A 19,114-nucleotide genomic window follows, 5' to 3' on the forward strand; every position below is an offset into this window, starting at 1 on the left:
CTGCTGCAGCCAAGCTGGTGCCAAATGTAAATAATAATAATAATAATAATAATAATAATAATAATAATAATAATAATTTATTTATACCGCACCCTTCCCGGTTCAAAAACCGGCTCAGAGCGGCTAACAATAAATTTAAAACACTTAATTGATGCAACAAAAAACAGCATAAAATACAATATAAAACGTGAATAACAATAAATTCAGAATTCAAAGATCAATTTAGGGGGGAAATCCATCCAATATACATTAGATGATCACCAGGGCTAGCTGGCTGAATTAGTCCTATTTGGGCCAGCGAGGAGACCAGGGGAGAAATAGCTGTGGGATCCCAGAGCAGGTAATCTTCATAAAAAGGGGAGGGGAAGGGAAGGGAAGGGAAGGGAAAGAAGGGGAATAAAAGATCAGGCTAAGTTCAAGTTGAAAGCCAGGCAGAATAGCTCTGTCTTACAGGCCCTGCAGAAGGAAGTTAAATCCTGCAGGGCCCTGGTCTCGTGGGACAGAGCATTCCACCAGGTCGGAGCCATCACTGAGAAGGCCCTGGCCCTGGTGGAGGATAATCTAACTTCCTTAGGGCCCGGGACCTCCAAACTATGATTATTCATGGACGTTAAGGTCCTCTGCGGGGCAGACCAGGAGAGACGGTCCTGTAAATACGAGGGCCCTAAGCCCTGCTTTCCTTTGGACCACATCAGAGAGGCCAAGAGGGGATGTCTTGTCAACTGGGCAGCCCAGGACCTCCATGCACACTGCCAGGGAGGTCACTTCAGTGCTGCTAACACCGAGGTTTTGACTTCACCCCCAGAGGCGCACTCCATTGTTTGTTGAGCCAGATGGATGAAATCAAATTTCAAACACACTAAGAAACAGGGTAAAGAGTGGGATGCAGGGATTATCTGAGGGAGGGGTGCATTAGGAGCCTAGGGGGCAGCAGGGGTCACTAAGAGGGAAGTGGGTATCAGGAGGGGGTTGGAGGTAGGGCCTTTGGAGCACATTGACATCTTATTTACAATTGACCAGGCTAGAGCTCAGAGTGAAACACCTTCCTCGTTTCATATTTAAAGTTTTGCTGCTTGTTTACCGTTCTGGGTCATCACCAGTCACAGGGGGAAGCAATTATTGGCAATAGCTACTAATTTTCTTATAAGTTAGTTACCTGTGAGAAGTGAGTTTTGTGCATGTGTGGTAAGTAAAAAAGGTAAAGGTACCCCTGCCCGTACGGGCCAGTCTTGACAGACTCTAGGGCTATATAAATATTTTATGCTATAAATTTCCTTCAGCCTCATGTTTTTGTTACTAAGAACGCATAAACATATTTTTCATGCAACATTCTTTGCTGAATTTTATTGCGTTATTATCTTCCATGGTGGGTTGTGCAAGCCGCTATCCTGAATAATGTTTTTTATAGGGTGGGGAGCCCTGGGGATGAGCTCATGGAACCAAGGGGACGGTGAACTGAAAAAATTTGAGAACCACTGGGTTAGATGAACTAGCTTGTTGACTATGTTGGAGTAGGACTAGGGGTCCATTTTTCTGTAAGTTCTTATTTTGTTGTATTAGCTGCAAGTTTTGCCATGTTGGGGGTATTGAAACAACAACAAAATCAACTTTACAGCCGTTTGTTGGATGACATTGATATCTGGTTTTATTAGAAAGGTATTTTAAAAAAGTAATTCACATTCACCCTTTAAAAACCACCTTGTTGTTGCTGTTTAGTCGTTTAGTCGTGTCCGACTCTTCGTGACCCCATGGACCAGAGCACGCCAGGCACTCCTGTCTTCCACTGCCTTCCGCAGTTTGGTCAAACTCATGCTGGTAGCTTCGAGAACACTGTCCAACCATCTCAGCCTCTGTCGTCCCCTTCTCCTTGTGCCCTCCATCTTTCCCAACATCAGGGTCTTTTCCAGGGAGTCTTCTCTTCTCATGAGGTGGCCAAAGTCTTGGAGCCTCAGCTTCAGGATCTGTCCTTCCAGTGAGCACTCAGGGCTGATTTCCTTAAGAATGGATAGGTTTGATCTTCTTGCAGTCCATGGGACTCTCAAGAGTCTCCTCCAGCATCATAATTCAAAAGCATCAATTCTTTGGTGATCAGCCTTATTTATGGTCCAGCTCTCACTTCCATACATCACTATTGGGAAAACCATAGCTTTAACTATATGGAGCTGCCATCAAATAAATTTAATTCTGGTCCGGGAGTGATTTTTTATAGCATTCATGCACGAATGTCAGTTTTTATAATGTAACAAGAAAGCAGGCTAAATACTAAAGCAGCGGCTTTGAAGCTTTCTACATTCACATTAATTTGTTTGCTAATGGACCCCTTTGTCTCTGATGCCGGGCTTTGTGGCTCACAGTTTGCACTGTGCTTTAATGTTGAGCCATCTACAAAGATATATAATAACTGAAATGTGGAAAGTTGGAAAAGGCTGTAACTGAGTGACATGCTTTGCATGTGAAAGGTCCCAGGTTTTATCCCCAACATCTCCAGGTATTTGTATATAGAATATTTGTATTTTTAAAATTTCTATCCTGCTGTTCTGCCAGTGCGGAATGCAAGGCAGCAAACAGCATAAAATAAAACAACAACAACAAACCACAATATATAAAACCTCACAATTAAATAAATAACCCTGCTGGGAACAGCACTGGAAACACTCACTATTTAAAAGCATGCACACACACAAACACCCACCCACCCTCAGAAGACCCTGCTGCTACGACAGCCAGTTCATAGCCAAAGGCCTATAAGAGTAACTACTGTATTTTTTGCGCTATAAGACTCACTTTTTCCCTCCTAAAAAGTAAGGGGAAACGTGTGTGCATCTTATGGAGCGAATGCAGGCTGCGCAGCTATCCCAGAAGCCAGAACAGCAAGAAGGAGTGCTGCTTTCACTGTGCAGCGATCCCTGTTGTTGTTCTGGCTTCTGGGATTCAGAAGATTTTTTTTCTTGTTTTCCTTCTCCAAAAACTAGGTGCGTCTTGTGGTCTGGTGCGTCTTACAGAGCGAAAAATACGGTATTTTGCCTGCCTGTGAAAGGAAAGAGGGGGGAGCCTACCCTCTTGTGGAAGGGAGTTCCAAAATCTAGGAGCAGCCACCAAGAAGGCCGCTTCTGGTGTCCTCACCAAACTCGCCGGTGAAGGTGGTGGAACTGAGAAAAAGGCCTCTCCAGAAGATCTCAAAGCCCGGGCAGGTTCATTCAAGGAGACACAGTCCTTTGTTTCTCCTAAACTGCCATCTCTTTCTCAGACACTCAAACCTTAGCTGGAGAAAGCCATGGCCCTATCCAAGCTCTGATGGGCCTCTCGTTCAAAACACAAGAGAGACTCCCTTTTACCAGGAGACCATTGCCTACCCATGAGCTCCCACTGATAAACAACAACAAACCTCCCAGACTGCTAGCCAGCAGTCCAGCCAAGAAAGAAATAAGGCCACCCATCAGCCATAACATTATAGCTGCCCTCTCTTGTCTTTCTTTTCAGTCTATGCTATCTCTGCAGGAGCCCAAAGCATCCAATTGCAATGATGCAACTAGGGTTGTCATATCCGGAATACTGCAGTCGGCAGCAGAAATTGGGACAATATCCAGGAAAATACAGGTGTATGGCAGTCCATGGCAGCAGTGCTGTTTTTTTGCTGCTTTTCCATAAAAAAATAGCTCAAAAACAGCATATTTTTTTTGTTATTTTGCCCAAAAAGCTCAACAACTTTGGCCAAAAAAGCTCACCAGCTTTTCTGTCCAGATTTTCACTGTTTGAAATATGGCAACCCTGGATGCCACTGACTGAGCAGAGCCTGTTTTCGGGCATGTTCTGGAGGGAACAATTCCATGTTTGTGAATCGCTACGTGACTGAGTGGTTTTCTCCTCCTCTCTTCCGTATTTTGTTGCTTCATCCAGTGCCCGAGCAAGAGAGCGTCTTGCAAGGATGGGGCTATACTCTGAGATGCCGTTTCCCATCCAAGAATATAATTTTTGACTCCCATGCTCGGCTGTTCTCAAAGCACTTAAATAGCCAAGTGAGCACACAGAGACGAAGCAAAACTACTTTGCAGCAAGTAGCCCTTTGTTGCTGCTGTAAACAACGATTGTGTCAAAATATACGCCTTTTAATTCTCCCCGCCCTTCTGCTTCCAACAGCGCTTGTTCTGGGAAATGGCAACTGAGGTTGCTACGGTGATTTGATTTTTCTCAGCCACTGACTTACCAGCCATTATCCAGCTGCATTCGGGAGAGTTTGTATTCTGCAGTGGCACAGGACAAAATGAAAGGGCTGTCTTGCCCACGCAGGATTCTTCCCACCCGCCCTGGACGTCGGCCCAGCTCTAGGTCTTACCTCCATTGCAAGAGCAGTTGGTTGGGGACACATGACAGGGTCTTGTCAGCTGCTGCACCCAGGCAGTCGTCCTTTCCACCCTGGGAGACCCAGCTGACGGTGGAAGCTGGTCTATCGCATACCCTCCAAGTGTCCCAATTTTCCAAGGACAGTCCCAGAAATTATGAAAGCCATCCCAGCTTCTGATTTGATCCCAGAATTTTCCTATTTTCCCTGCCAGTGCTACCGCTGCTGAGCTCAGGGGGAGGATGTTTATCCTGAGTGGCAGCTGCAAGGGAGCATCTTGTTGTCTCTCCACAACTGCTGCTCCCAGCCTCCTCCTCTGGGCATCTCGTAGCAGCTACTGGAGAGTAGGCAAGGAGGAGGAGATGCTGTACCTGCTGAGACCCAGCCTCGAGTGAGGTGCCGGCTATGAGGTGCCGGCAAAGGGCTGCCCTGGGCGGGAAGAAAAGGGGAATGGAGAAGAGCGCAAGGGGCCTTAATTTTTTTTTAATGCTTTGTGCATCCACGTCTAATCTTACCGCTTTCTCAAATTTATTTATTGGTGTGTGGCTTTGTCAGAGACTGGTCTGAGGGGGACTGGACTGAGGAGGGATGGTGGAGACCGGCCCACCCTCCTCTTGAACCTTCCAGAGAAGAGGAAGACAATTTTGATTTACAGCAGTGGTTAGAGGAAGGGCACAGCCCAGAGACAGGTGAACAGAAGAGTTGGGGGAGACAGAGACAGAGAGCAGCCAGCTGACACGTTGTCACTTGAAAGCATTCCCAACCCCCCTTCTCCCAGAACCCGGCGTGCATTGAAAGTGCAAGAGCAAAGAACTCAGAGAGAAATAGCCCCTGGTGGCTGGGGGGAAAGCGTTGTTGCTAGGAAGGGAGGCGGGAGGAGTTCAGTAGGTCCAACGCCATTATCCAATCGGATGCCTTTCCGTCTCCCTCTGTGAATCTTGAATAAATACATTGGCAAGAACGTCTTGTTTTCCCCATTTCTGGCATCCAGCCATGAGGGAGGGGGAACGGATTCCCTTGAAGTCTGACAGTATTGTAAGTCTACCAAAGAATAAAATAAAATAAAATAAAATCAGGCTTAAGAGGATTTCTCAGGACAGTGGAGGGTATGTGTGCCGTGTCCTATTGGTGTTGTGGTAGTGACAAACATATTCTGATTGGAAATGCTCTGCTGAGGGGGGGGCTGACAAAAAAATGGAGGGCCAATGAGGGTCAGTCGGTGGGGAGTGAATAATGTCCCTTCCCCCTGCCCTCAGCCAGTCTCCCCTGCACTTGCTTGCCTATCGATGGCTACAAGCCTTGTGGAGCCAGTGTGGTGTAGTGGTTAAGAGCGGTAGACTCGTAATCTGGTGAACCGGGTTCGCGTCCCCACTCCTCCACATGCGGCTGCTGGGTTACCTTGGGCCAGTCACACTTCTCTGAAGTCTCTCAGCCCCACTCACCTCACAGAGTGTTTGTTGTGGGGGAGGAAGGGAAAGGAGATTGTCAGCCGCTTTGAAACTCCTTAGAGTAGTGATAAAGCGGGATATCAAATCCAAACTCTTCTTCTTGATGGCTATGCCCGGCGTCTGTAGCTGGAGGCAGCCTTGCTTCTGAATATTTGCTTGTGTTACCCACTGGCATCTGCTTGGTCGCTGTGAGAACAGGAGACTGAACTGGATGGGCCATCGGTCTGGTCCAGCAGGATCGGCTGTCGATGTGTTTGGAAGTTCTAAGGATCTGTTGTGTGGTCTATGATGAGCTCCTTCCTAGTGTCTGCCACAAATCTGCTCCAAAATACCTCTTTGCATCTTCCAGCAGAGCCTTGTGCAGTTGAAAATGATTTCTCTTTCTGGGAAGGCAGGCTGCTCAGTCTCTTTCTTGGAAGTCTGGGTCACACCTAAATCACCGCTTCCCTAATTTTTTGCATACAGTGGTACCTTGGGATGCAAACGGGATCCATTCCGGAGCCCCGTTCGCATCCTGAATGGAACGTAATACGCGATGGCGGGTCTGTGGGTCACATTTTGCCGCTTCCGCTCATCGCGTGATGTCATTGTGAGCGTCTGCGCATGCGCGAGCGGCGAAACCCGGGAGTAATGCACTCCGTTACTTCCAGGTTGCCGCAGAGCGCAACCCGAAAGTGCTAAACCTGAAGCACATTCAACCCGAGGTATGACTGTATACCGTTTCTCCAAGGCGTTCGGTGTACTAATCTTAGTCCCTTCCATGCCATTGGCTGGATAGCTCAGCTGGTTAGGGGGTGATGCTGGTAACCTCAAGGTTGCAGGTTCGATCCCCATAAGGGATAGCTGCATATTCCTGAATTGCAGCAGTTTGGATCAGATGATCCTCAGGATCCCTTCCAACTCTATGATCCACACTTTTTCCTCGCAACAACCCTGTAGGCTAGGCTGACTGGCCCAAGTTCACCTAGTGTGCTTAACGGGAGAATCCTGCTCCCCCCTAGTCCATCAAATACTCTAACCATTAGTGCACGCTCCCCTTTGTTTTTCTCCCCTTTCCTAATGTCCACTGACAGGAAGCAGACAGAACTAAGCTGAAATAATACAGGAAAATTGCGTGGGGGAAGAAGGTCACTTGGCTTTTAGTCATTATGGTGTGTGTATGTGTGTGTGTGTGGTTTTGCCTCTTACACTGTTTGGAGTGGGTGGGTTGTAAGAAGGTTTGTGTGCAAGTGCCTCTGTTCAAATAGCCACTATAATTTTATGTGCCATAATTTATCCAAGCTGCTTAAACTGCTAATTACTTGGATGTTTTAATAAGACAGCATGCTGTGTTTAACTGGTCTATAAACACCCACATGAGGAATTTTGTATCTCCCTGTGTATGCTCTAAAAAAAAAAAAAGCATGAGGAATGTTAGCAGACAGGAAATGGACAGGTGGAATGTTTGGAAATGTGAGCCTTATTATAACGTTAAAGCTGAACAGTTCCAATTCCCACAGAAGGTTTATGGCTTAATGGTTTGTGGTTATTTCTGGCAAAGCACTTCCCATTCAAAGAGAACTGCAAAGTATCTGATTAGGATGCTGATACAAAGGGCTGGGAATATAGAGAGCTGCCGTATGCAGAATCAGACCACTGCTCTGTTTAGCTCAGTACAGTGGACCCTTGGGTTGTGAACACGGCAAACCCGGAAGTGGGTTTGCCGCTCATGCATGTGCAGAAGCGCTCTGTGGCTCTGCGCATGTGCACAGAAGCGGTCCTCCGGTTACGAAATCTTTGGGATACGGCCAGGCCTCTGGAACGGATCCTGTTTGTAACTGGAGGTACCACTGTATTGTCGACACTGACTGGCAGCCGCTGTTCAGGGTTTTAGGCATGGAACCAAATAACCCAGCCTGAAGCCCTGGAGAGCCACTGCCAGCCTGTGTAGGCAATATTGAGAGAGATGGAGCAATAGTCTGACTCAGTATAAGGGTGTGTCGTGTGTCCTCCAGTGAATCTTAACAGTTTGGAGAATCGGGTCCAAACAGATGCAATTCAGTAGAGACAAATGTAAGGTTCTACGCTTTATATGTCCAGCTGTCCTTTGTCAACAACAAATTGTCGCTGTTTTTTGTGTTGAATATATGCTACATGGTAATTTGCAACCAGTCCATGCAGAATGTAGGCACCCTATATATAGAAGTGAGGAAACCAGTGATATTTTAGAGAGCAGGCTAGCAGGCGGGGCCCATGACTTACATCATAGGCGCCTACACAACACAAAACCCTGTTGCTGTATGTAGGTTTTATTTTATTTGTTTTTTATCTTATACTTTGGAAATGTACATCCAGTTTTTCCCCTTTAATTTTTTTTGGGGCCCCCAAGAAAGTGGGGCCCTAAACTATAGCTTGTTTAGCTTATATGTAAATCCGGCACTGACTCAAATGCTCACAAGGGTTCCGAAAGGGTTTTTTCTCCCTGATGGAATCGGTGAGCTCGTTCGGACAACCTGATTATTCAACGTTCATACTGAATTGCTTGTGCAACACTTACGTAGAGATTAGAAAACCTCCAGCCTTTATTGGACATCTGTTCTAATCTGCTTGCTGGAGGGTTATACGACAATGAGCCTTCACCCTGATTGCATCCTGATTTGCTTTCCCAGTGGCTGTGCATTTTCCTCTTAACTGGTCATCCCATATGTTGCAGTGCAATTCCCCATGATTTCCATAACCTTAGAAAGTCCTTAAAAAGAAAAAAAAGATGATTTGTTGTGCCAGAATGCACAAACCTAAATTTCCAGTATCAGTTCTCAGCCTGGGATTCTGGCACTTATAGTTCCATCTCCAGAAGGGAAAGATGATCTTGTGGGACGTGGGCAGTGCCCACTGCCAGCACCCTGCTCCAAGATAAGCTTTTAGGCCTTGGTATGGCGACAACAGAACACAGGTGGCGCTGTGGGTTAAACCACAGAGCCTAGGGCTTGCCGATCAGGTTGGCGGTTCGAATCCCCGCAACGGGGTGAGCTCCCATTGCTCTCTCCCAGCTCCTGCCAACCTAGTAGTTCGAAAGCATGTCAAAGTGCAAGTAGATAAATAGGTACCGCTCTGGCGGGAAGGTAAACGGCATTTCCGTGTGCTGCTCTGGTTCGCCAGAAGCGGCTTAGTCATGCTGGCCACATGACCCGAGATGAGCGCCGCAACCCCAGAGTTGGTCACTACTGGACCTAACGGTCAGGGGTCCCTTTACCTTACTATGGTGACAGCAGAGGGTGCTTGCCCTTTGAGCTTTCTGTGAGCATTTGAATCGGATGCACATTCACGCCTTTGTGAGCATTTGATTGGAATTCTTGCTAGTACTCTGCAACTATGGAGCAAGCAACAGAATGCTTATTCATCCCCATGTCTGGGTAAGTGTGGCTTGGAATGCAGCCTTAATCAGGCCTCGTTAAAAATAATAATAATACTATTTTGAATTGTAAGTGCTTTGTATTTTATCTTTAAACCATGCTGAGAGCAAGCGCCATCTGAAAATATCCCCCCTTCCCTTTCCCATTGCAGAGACTGCCTCTCCTAAGGTGATCCTAACTGCAGCTCATGCAAACCTTGTCTAAAAGCAAATAATCCTTTTTTTCCTTCCGAACTACTGTTTTTATGCTCACATGCAAATTGATGCAGACATAATAGATAGAATAATTGGCTAAGGCTCATTCAATTAAAGACTTCTTTAACTGAGTGCTTTTATCAGACTTAGGAAAAGGAAACATGGACCATGATAATGGGAGTGTTTCGTGTTTTTGCATAGAAGTCTCTATTTAGGGATCATTAACTGGTCTCAGCTCCCCCCCCCCCTCACCTCTGCTTACACTGGCTGCAAAAGCAGATGTCATAAAGCTTGATGCCATGAGAAGCACAGCCGTAAGGGCACACCTCTGGGGCAGATGTCAGACTGGAGCCCTATCTGGAGATGCCAGAAGAAGAGGCTAGTGACCAGGAGTCAGCAAACTTTTTCAGCAGGGGGCTGGTCCACTGTCCCTCAGACCTTGTGGGGGACCGGACTATATTTTGAAAAATAAATAAATAAATGAATTCCTATGCCCCACAAATAACCCAGAGATGCATTTTAAATAAAAGCACACATTTTACTCATGTAAAAACACACTGATTTCCAGACCGTCTGTGGGCCGGATTTAGAAGGCGATTGGGCCAGATCTGACCCCCAGGTCTTAGTTTGCCTACCCATTGCCTACCCATAAGGAACCAGGTTTTAGTATTTTTGGCAGTGTGGGCAGGTGCCAAAGTCCTGCTGGAAAATGAAGTCAGCATCCCCATAAAGCTCGTCTGTAGAAGGAAGCATGAAGTCTCCAAAATCTCCTAGTAGACAGCTGCATTGACCCTGGACTTAATGAAGCACAGTGGACCAACACCAGCTGATGACATGGCTCCCCAAATCTCTTTTCTGATGAGAGCAGCTTTTGTATCTCATTTGGAAACCAAGGACCCAGAGTCTGGAGGAAGAATGGGGAGGCATACAATGCCAGATGCTTGAAGTCCAGTGTGAAGTTTCCACAGTCTGTGTTGATTTGGAGCACTTCATGCTGCTATTGAAGCATCCTGAGTACATATGCATGCTTTTGCTTCTCAGAGGTCCAATGTTGCTCTATTTGCAATCCTTGTTTTGCTGATTTCATTTAATATTCTAATTTTCTGAGATTGTTAATTTGGGTGCTGTATGGTGCTGTTCCCATCAGTCTCTGTTTACTCTCAGGTAGCCCCCACCTGCCTACCTTCTTACCTGAACACAGTCCAGAGGGCGGCACCACCTGTCTGCTTCCTTTTCCTTAGCCTCGGTGTTCTCCTTGTTTAACTCAGCAGAGAAGAGACTGGGGATGAAACGAGAATTAGCCAGATCTGCTCCAACTGCTTCCACCCTTTCCCACTCCAATAGAAACTGGCCAGTTCTGCATTAAATTTGGGAGCTTCTGCATGGAAAACTCTGCCACTGAGCTGCAAAGTCGAGGGCCTTTGCCAAAGTCGAGGGCCACTCTGCAGAACAAACAGGAGTGCCCCCAAATTGAGCAGGGCTAGCTAACAAACCTTGTAAAATAATCCATGCGGGTCGTCTAAACAGTCTCCTCACCCCGCCCCCAAAAGCTGATTAAATCGAGAGTCTAAAACTACCTCAATGCACTGTCGCTGCCATGGGGCACTAGGTTTAAACTAACCATTGATTCAATTTAAGAGTGATATTATAAGCTAGAAGATGATCTGGAAACCAAATCTTATGAGGTGCGATTGAGGGAGCTGGAGTAGGTTTAGCCTGGAGAAGAAAAGACTGAGAGAAGATATATCCAAAGACAGTGCCGGATTTACGTATAAGCTCTCTTGGGGGGCGCAAAAAAATTTAAAGGAAAAGAAAAACTGGATGTACATTTCCAAAATATAAGATAAAAAACAAATAAAATAAAACCTACATACAGCAACAGTGTTTTGTGTTGTATAGGCTCCTATTTGTTATGTGCAAATGGCTTTAGATACCTATTAGGTCCATAAATTACCATATAGCATATATTCAACACAATAAAACAGTGACAATTGGTTGTTGACAAAGGACAGCTGGACATATAAAGGGCTCCATTACCTTCAGTAGCTTAGGGCCTCATCAAACCTAGAGCCAGTGTGGTGTAGTGGTTAAGAGCGGTGGACTTGTAATCTGGTGAACCGGGTTCGCTTCCTTGCTCCTCCACATGCAGCTGCTGGGTGACCTTGAGCTAGTCACACTTCTCTCTGAAGTCTCTCAGCCTCACTTACCTCACAGAGTGTTTGTTGTGGGGGAGGAAGGGAAAGGAGATTGTTAGCCGCTTTGAGACTCCTTTGGGTAGTGATAAAGCGGGATATCAAATCCAGACTCTTCTTCTTCTTCCTCTTCTAAATCCGGCCCTGTCCAAAGGGCTGTCACATTAAGATGGAGCAAGCTTGTTTTCTGCTGCTAAAGGGGTAGGACCTGAACTGATGGATTCAAATTGCAAGAAAAGAGATTCTAAACATTAGGAGAAACTTTCTTATGGTAAGCGCTGTTCAGCAGCTCCCTCAGAAGGGAGGTTTTTAAACGGAATTTGGGTGGTCATCTGTCAGGGGTTCCTTAGTTGTTATTCCTCAATGGCCGGGGGTTGGACTAGATGGCTCTTGTGGCCCCTCCCAACCCTACAAGTCTTTGTTTCTATGATTCAAAAATCCTGGTACCCAATGTGGTCAGGGGCAGCTCCTGATATCATAGACTCATAGAATAGAATTGTAGACTTGGAAGTGGCTCCAAGGGTCAAAAATATATATTTTTTTTAAAAAATCAAACCTGGAGATTTGTATTCCAATGCCTCCATGCATATGATTTTGTTAAAAGGTGGCTTGGATGAAGCCCACAAGAATGTGTGTTGGGTGACTTTTCTCGTGCTATTTCCCCCCTCTCATTTGCTCATCTGTCATGGGTGCTTTAGCTGAGATTCCAGCATTGCAGGGCTTTGGGACTAGATCGCTGTTTCGCACCCTTGGGGTCTCCAGCTATTTTCGGACTACAACTCCCATCATCCCTAGCTAGCAAGACCAGTGGTGGTTGGGGATGATGGGAATTGTAGTCCGAAAACAGCTGGAGACCCACGGTTGGGAAACAGTGGACGAGATTACCCTTCCAACTTTACAATTCCAGGGTTTTGTACTTGGCCTTATGCCAAGTCCCTATAACAAGAGACCAAGGCAACTTCTACCAGGTTATTTAGTTGCCGTCAGGTGAAGTGTGCTGGGCCCAGGGGTAATCCGAGCAATGCGGTCCAGGTCCGGTCCCAAATCCAAGTGTTCTGCGAGGAGTCAGTCCGACAGGGCTAAGGCAGGACACAAGGCAGGGTCAGGGTCAGGCACAGGGTCTCAGGCAGGTTCTAGCAAACAGCAATGTTGCTCCCACAACCTGGGGTGGGGTCCGACAGCCTTTTACCTCTGTCGGGGTAGCGGCTGGTCCTGATCCCCCGGTTACTCACCTCCCTGTCTCGCCCGAAGGTGAGCACTCCTCCTGCAAGTACTCAAGTCTCTCCTTCTCTCAGACCTGAGTCTCTGCAGCTCGGGAGATGTTGGTGGGTTACTAGACCCAGAGGCCGCCTCAGCCTCTCCTGACCCAATTGGTAGCGGAGCAGCTGTAAGTGATTGCCCAGCTGGAGGCAACGAGGTAATTCCCGCATCTGGAGCCAGGGCAGGCTCAGGCCCCTGACTCGGCCCAGCTGGTGCTTGTTGCAGGGGAACCTGTGCAGACTGGGACTCTTCAGGATCAGGCCCCAGACTTGGTTCAGATGCCGCCTGAAGCAAAGGATCCAGAGTAGACTGAGACTCCTCTTGCTCCGAGTCCCAGGCCATCACACGAAGGGAACAGAGACCTGCATTTATCGCACTGGAAATCTTTCAAGGGTAAAGTCAGATGGGGGGGGGGGGAGAGAAGCAGGGCTCTGTTTTGAAGTCTCCTCAGTGCCGAGGCTCCTTTTAAAAATCTCGGCATGTTCGCGCAACGCACATAATTCTGTACGCCTGCCACGCTTTCCTGTATTAATCTCGCTCCCGTTTTAACAGTGGCCCATAAACCAGCTGCAAGTGGAAATCTAATAGGAACTGTGATGGAGGAACAGGCTGCCAGAACTTGCTTCCCAGCTGACTGGTTCACCCCTCACATTTCCAAGGAGGAGGCCTGGCATTAAACATTTAAACGGCCCTGGTAATTCCTTCCTCTCCTGCAGGGCTTCCTTTTAGAGCTTAAATCCTGTGAGGATTCCAAGTACCTATAGCTCCCCAATCGAACCTAATTTCTGAAACAGGCACAGAGGAGACAATGAGAACAGCATTAGCCACCCCCAACCCATTTATTTTTTAAAGCGTTAAAGGGATAGGGCAGGCCAGGAGCAGGGGAGAGCGAAAGAAGCCATTCTTGAAAACCCACACTTCTCTGAATTTTGCAATGCAAGTTCTCCTGCTCAAGTAATACGTACAAAAATGCACGTGCTAGGATAAGGTCTGCATATAAGGTATATATTCTTGAAAATAGCATACAAACACTGCATTATATTAGAGAGCATTGCTTTGCAAAAAAAGAGGGAAAAAGTGTATATTAAGCCAAATTGCATACAAAAACGTGTATACGTATGAGCAGAAATCCAGAAAGAAATGCAAATGCAAGGGTTCCAAACTGTGGTCCGCGAGCTTCATCCAGGTGGTTTGCAGCATGTCTGTAAGAATAAGCTTAAAAATCGTCCGGCACCCAGCACATTACAATTGCTATGACAGGCAGCAAAATTATGAAATGGGTTGCCAAGATCCTCAACAAATTATTTCAAGGGGCAGGGAGGCAGGGGAGTTTGGGAACGACTGTGCAAACGAATTTTCATGAGGATTTCTTTAAAAATAAAATAAAAAAATCACAACCTGCTGTGGAAATGTGGGTAATTGAATTTAAGACTGGAAAAACGAGAACCCGAGGGAAACCATGACTGGCAGATTCAACCACCCTAAGATAGGCTCACCATATATATTTGTTAGCAGATTACAAAGCAAAGCTAGAGTCTGACTTTTGTTTCTTTAGAGCCACAATAGGCAAACTTCAGGCTGGTGGGATCTTTTGGGGTTTTTGTTTTTTTGACTATCTCCTTGTGATCTGTTAGCTGGAGTGAGATGCAAAAGACATGAAAGAAACTCATGAGAGATGGTTGGACAGTGTTCTCGAAGCTACCAGCATGAGTTTGACCAAACTGTGGGAGGCAGTGGAAGACAGGAGTGCCTGGCGTGCTCTGGTCCATGGGGTCACACAGAGTCGAACACAACTAAACAACAACAACAACATTCTGCATGTGCAAATGGCTTTAGATACCTATTAGGTCCATAAATTACCATATAGCATATATTCAACACAAAAAATGGCGACAATTTGTTGTTGACAAAGGACAGCTGGGCTGCATCAATAGGAGTATAGCATCTAGATCAAGGGAAGTAATAGTGCCACTGTATTCTGCTCTGGTCAGACCTCACCTGGAGTACTGTGTCCAGTTCTGGGCACCACAGTTCAAGAAGGACACTGACAAACTGGAACGTGTCCAGAGGAGGGCAACCAAAATGGTCAAAGGCCTGGAAACGATGCCTTATGAGGAACGGCTAAGGGAGCTGGGCATGTTTAGCCTGGAGAAGAGGAGGTTAAGGGGTGATATGATAGCCATGTTCAAATATATAAAAGGATGTCACATAGAGGAGGGAGAAAGGTTGTTTTCTGCTGCTCCAGAGAAGCGGACACGGAGCAATGGTTCCAAACTACAAGCAAGAAGATTCCACCTAAACATTAGGAAGAACTTCCTGACAGTAAGAGCTGTTCGACAGTGGAATTTGCTGCCAAGGAGTGTGGTGGAGTCTCCTTCTTTGGAGGTCTTTAAGCAGAGGCTTGACAACCATATGTCAGGAGTGCTCTGATGGTGTTTCCTGCTTGGCAGGGGGTTGGACTCAATGGCCCTTGTGGTCTCTTCCAACTCTATGATTCTATGATTCTATATAAAGGGCCCCATGACCTTCAGCAGCTTAGGGCCTCATCAAACCTAAATCTGGCCCTGGTTGACAACACTCAGTGGTCTGACTCAGTGTAAGGAGGCTTCCTAATAGTGATGCAGAGCATAAGGCATCTGAATGCTGCCCTCAGATTCCCACTGATGAACCTACTGATGTCTTACACTCCTCAACACGTTCGTTACGTTCACAGTTTCTGGTGCACAGCCTTAAGTGCAGCACACCAAGGGAAGGTGGTGTGCGAATCAGCCGCACATGAAACCCAGTGGACTTAGACTGCATGTGTGAAGCTGCCTCAGCCGACCTGTGACAAACGAGAGGTCGCAGCCTGGTGCCACAGGGCTTGGCAGCCTTCGTGGATCTAAGCCCTGTCCCGAGGCTGTGATTTCAAAGAGGCTCTTTGGGTGCCCACAACGGCTTCGTTTCACTCTCGCGCAGAAGTCGCTTAAGCAGGGGCAAAAGCCAATTCCATAGAACAAGCGCCATATGGCTGCTGAATGGGGGCGTTATGGAAGAGAAAGCTCTGCAGATGTAAGGACAAGGAGGGGGCCCCCTTTTATAAGCTTGGGCAGCGACTGCCAATATCTGGAGTTGCTTCCGCCTTTGTGCGGCAGATGGGGAGGTGAGAGGCGGTCGTGGCGAGCAACACACAATTCCCTGCTCTTGTTCCGAATTCTCGGGACTTTGCTTTTGTAGATCACGAATGCCGCATTGACAAATCACGTCCCCCTCTTCCATTATAAATAAAGGGCAAGCGTACGTGTGGCTCCAGCTCATACCTCTGAAGAAAGAGTTGCTGACAGCTGCTCGTCTGGCATTTCTTCGTCTAACCCTCAGGATCAAGATATGGCCAAAGAAGGAAAACAAAGGAGCAAATAACGAGGCCTGAACTGTTGACCAAAAACATAGAGTCTCTCTCCAGCAACTCTTTCAGCCATTCCACCCCAAACCAGAGACCTAAGGCCTCTGAGTAGCATCTTCAGGGAATGGTCCATTGCACACTGCATCCTTGCTATTTAGGCAGGCAAGGAGGAGGAAAGCAAAGGGAAGAGATGGCTGCCGGGGAAGAGGCAGAAGGTGACAACGTCTAACAAGAGTTTGGGGTCCCGGCGGTTTATTCTTAGCCTCCTAATTGGTATGGGAAGAATGTACCAAACTTCGCTTCAGCATCCTTCAGCTAGCAGGAAGGTTGATCTTGAAATGCCAACTGCTCTCCAGAGAGGCAGCTCCTACCCAGCTGAAATGTTCCACTGAAGTCTTAAGGGCCTCAAATGTTTTCAGCCTTCCCCTTTCCTCTAAAATAGCGGGGATACTGGTTAAAAAGAAGCAGAGATCTGAAAGGGATTATGACAATTCACATTAAGCTGATGAATCCAAACTCGGGCAGAGGCTATTTACCAGTGGGGTGCGGTGGGGGGTCAGGGATGGGGAAGGAATTTGATGCCGTTTCCCTTTGAAAGCAAACCTGACTATCTCTCATTTTCTGAAACCTGAAGTGAATTGAAACACAGGTATGCCTCAAAATCCACACTTTTGCATTCCCCTTTCTCGAGGCAAGTAACGTATACAAAACAATTATTTCTTTCAATTAACAAGTTGTATTGATTGCAATAAATCCTATTCACGGTGTATAAAAATACATATACAAGGGTAAAATGCACATTCGAAATATACATATTAGTGAAAACAGCATAAAAATGCTTTGTATAAGGAGAAATTGCTTTCAAAAATGTGTTTTAGTGAACACTGCATGTAGAGATGTGTACTGGGAGGAGTCTGCACTGAAATGCTGCTGGGTTTTCGTGAGGACTATTTTTTTATTTTTTAAAAAAATCCCTCACAAACTGATGCAGAAATGTGGAGCCCTGAACTGACAGCCACCCATCCTTACCTGGAAGTGAAACTTTAATCAGTGACTCCGCCAGAGAGCTGGTGAAATCTGCCTTGACTTTTCCCATGACATGTCCTAGGAAATAATCTAGGTTGTGAATATACCCTGTCAAACATCCCCTCTCTTAGCTTCTACCTCTGGAGACATGTACAGACCCACTCATATCTCAAAGGGTAAATCGACACTACAAACTTCCATTAGTTTCATATGACTTGAACTGATGCAGTTTCTGTCCGAGGGACCTGGGCAACCAGTTTGTTGTTGTTGTTGCTGGCATCCGTCCGCCTCGAGAGACAACACAGTGCGCCTCTGGGGGAGACATCAAACTGAAGTGTGCAAGCCTGGGCAGTGTGTGTGGAGGTCCTGGGCTGCCCAGATGACAAGACCCCCCTCTCTGAGTCTTGCTGATGTGGTACAAAGGAAAGGAAAGCAATACAACAGCGTGGCTGCAGGAGTTGCCGGAAGGAGGTCTAAACCACTGAGCCTCTTGGGCTTGCTGATCGGAAGGTTAGCGGTTCGAATCCCTGCAAAGGAGTGAGCTCCCATTGCTGTGTCCCAGCTCCTGCCAACCTAGCAGTTTGAAACCACGCCAGTGCAAGTAGATAAATAGGTAACCCTTCAGTGGGAAAGTAAACAGCATTTCTGTGCCCTCTGGCTTCCATCATGGTGTCCTGTTGCACCAGAAGCGGTTTAGTCATGCTGGCCACATGACCCAGAAAGCTGTCTGTGGACAAACGCCGGCTCCTTCGACCTGAAAGTGGAGATGAGCGCCGCATGCCATGGTTGCCTTTGACTGGACTTAACCGTCCAGGGGTCCTTTGCCTTTTACCTACCCACAAGGCGCCATCCAATTATCTTAGAGACTCCCCTCTGGATTTGTGTAGGGTTTTTACTCCTTAGCCGTTTCTTCTCCCCAAGGTGGTAGTGGTTTGGGATCAGAGTTTTCCTTCTCTTAGATGGGCTAACTTCCGAGGTCGACAAGCCCCATCTGCCCCTCACTTCCCTCTACAGCGTGTGCAGAATGTAATAATAATAATAATAATAATAATAATAATAATAATAATAATAACAACAACAATAATAATAATGTTGTTTAGTGCTCCAGGGAACGTTATTGCACAAGAGAAGTGCAGGCAGGTTAACTTTGCTGTGCAATTTGCTGTTGTTTAGTCGTGTCCGACTGTTCGTGACCCTATGGACCAGAGCACGCCAGGCACTCCTGTCTTCCACTGCCTCCCGCAGCTTGGTCAAACTCATGCTGGTAGCTTCGAGAACACTGTCCAACCATCTCGTCCTCTGCCGTCCCCTTCTCCTTGTGCCCTCCATCTTTCCCAACATCAGGGTCTTTTCCAGGGAGTCTTCTCTTCTCATGAGGTGGCCAAAGTATTGGAGCCTCAGCTTCAGGATCTGTCCTTCCAGTGAGCACTCAGGGCTGATTTCCTTCAGAATGGAGAGGTTTGATCTTCTTGCAGTCCATGGGACTCTCAAGAGTCTCTTCCAACACCTTCATGGATCACTGCCTTGCTGTGGCGAAGGGGCTTGAATAACTCAGAGAAGCTATGAGCTATGCTGTTCAGGGCCACCCAAGATGGACAGGTCATAGTGGAGAGTTTTGACCAAACGTGATCCACCTGGAGCAGGAACCGGCAAGCCACTCCAGTATCCCTGTCAAGAAAACTCCATGGACAAAGACAATAATAATAATAATTATAAATAATTTATTATTTATAACCCACCCATCTGGCTGGGTTTCCCCAGCCACTCTGGGCGGCTTCCAACAGAATATTAAAATACAATAGTCTATTAAACATTAAAAGCTTCCCTAAACAGGGCTGCCTTCAGATGTCTTCTAAAAGTCTGGTAGTTGTTTTTCTCTTT

At 46.8% G+C, this 19,114-nt stretch overlaps 1 protein-coding gene across 5 annotated transcripts in view; it reads left to right on the forward strand.

Annotated features, from left to right (window-relative positions):
- Positions 1–19,114, forward strand: part of AMN (amnion associated transmembrane protein) — a gene marked incomplete at its 5' end in the record, with an annotated part of 73,630 nt that overhangs the window by 9,167 nt on the left and 45,349 nt on the right. The window lies entirely within an intron of this gene.

This window comes from Podarcis filfolensis (assembly GCF_964270895.1).
Source record: "Podarcis filfolensis genome assembly, chromosome: 1".
Classification (NCBI taxonomy): domain Eukaryota; kingdom Metazoa; phylum Chordata; class Lepidosauria; order Squamata; family Lacertidae; genus Podarcis; species Podarcis filfolensis.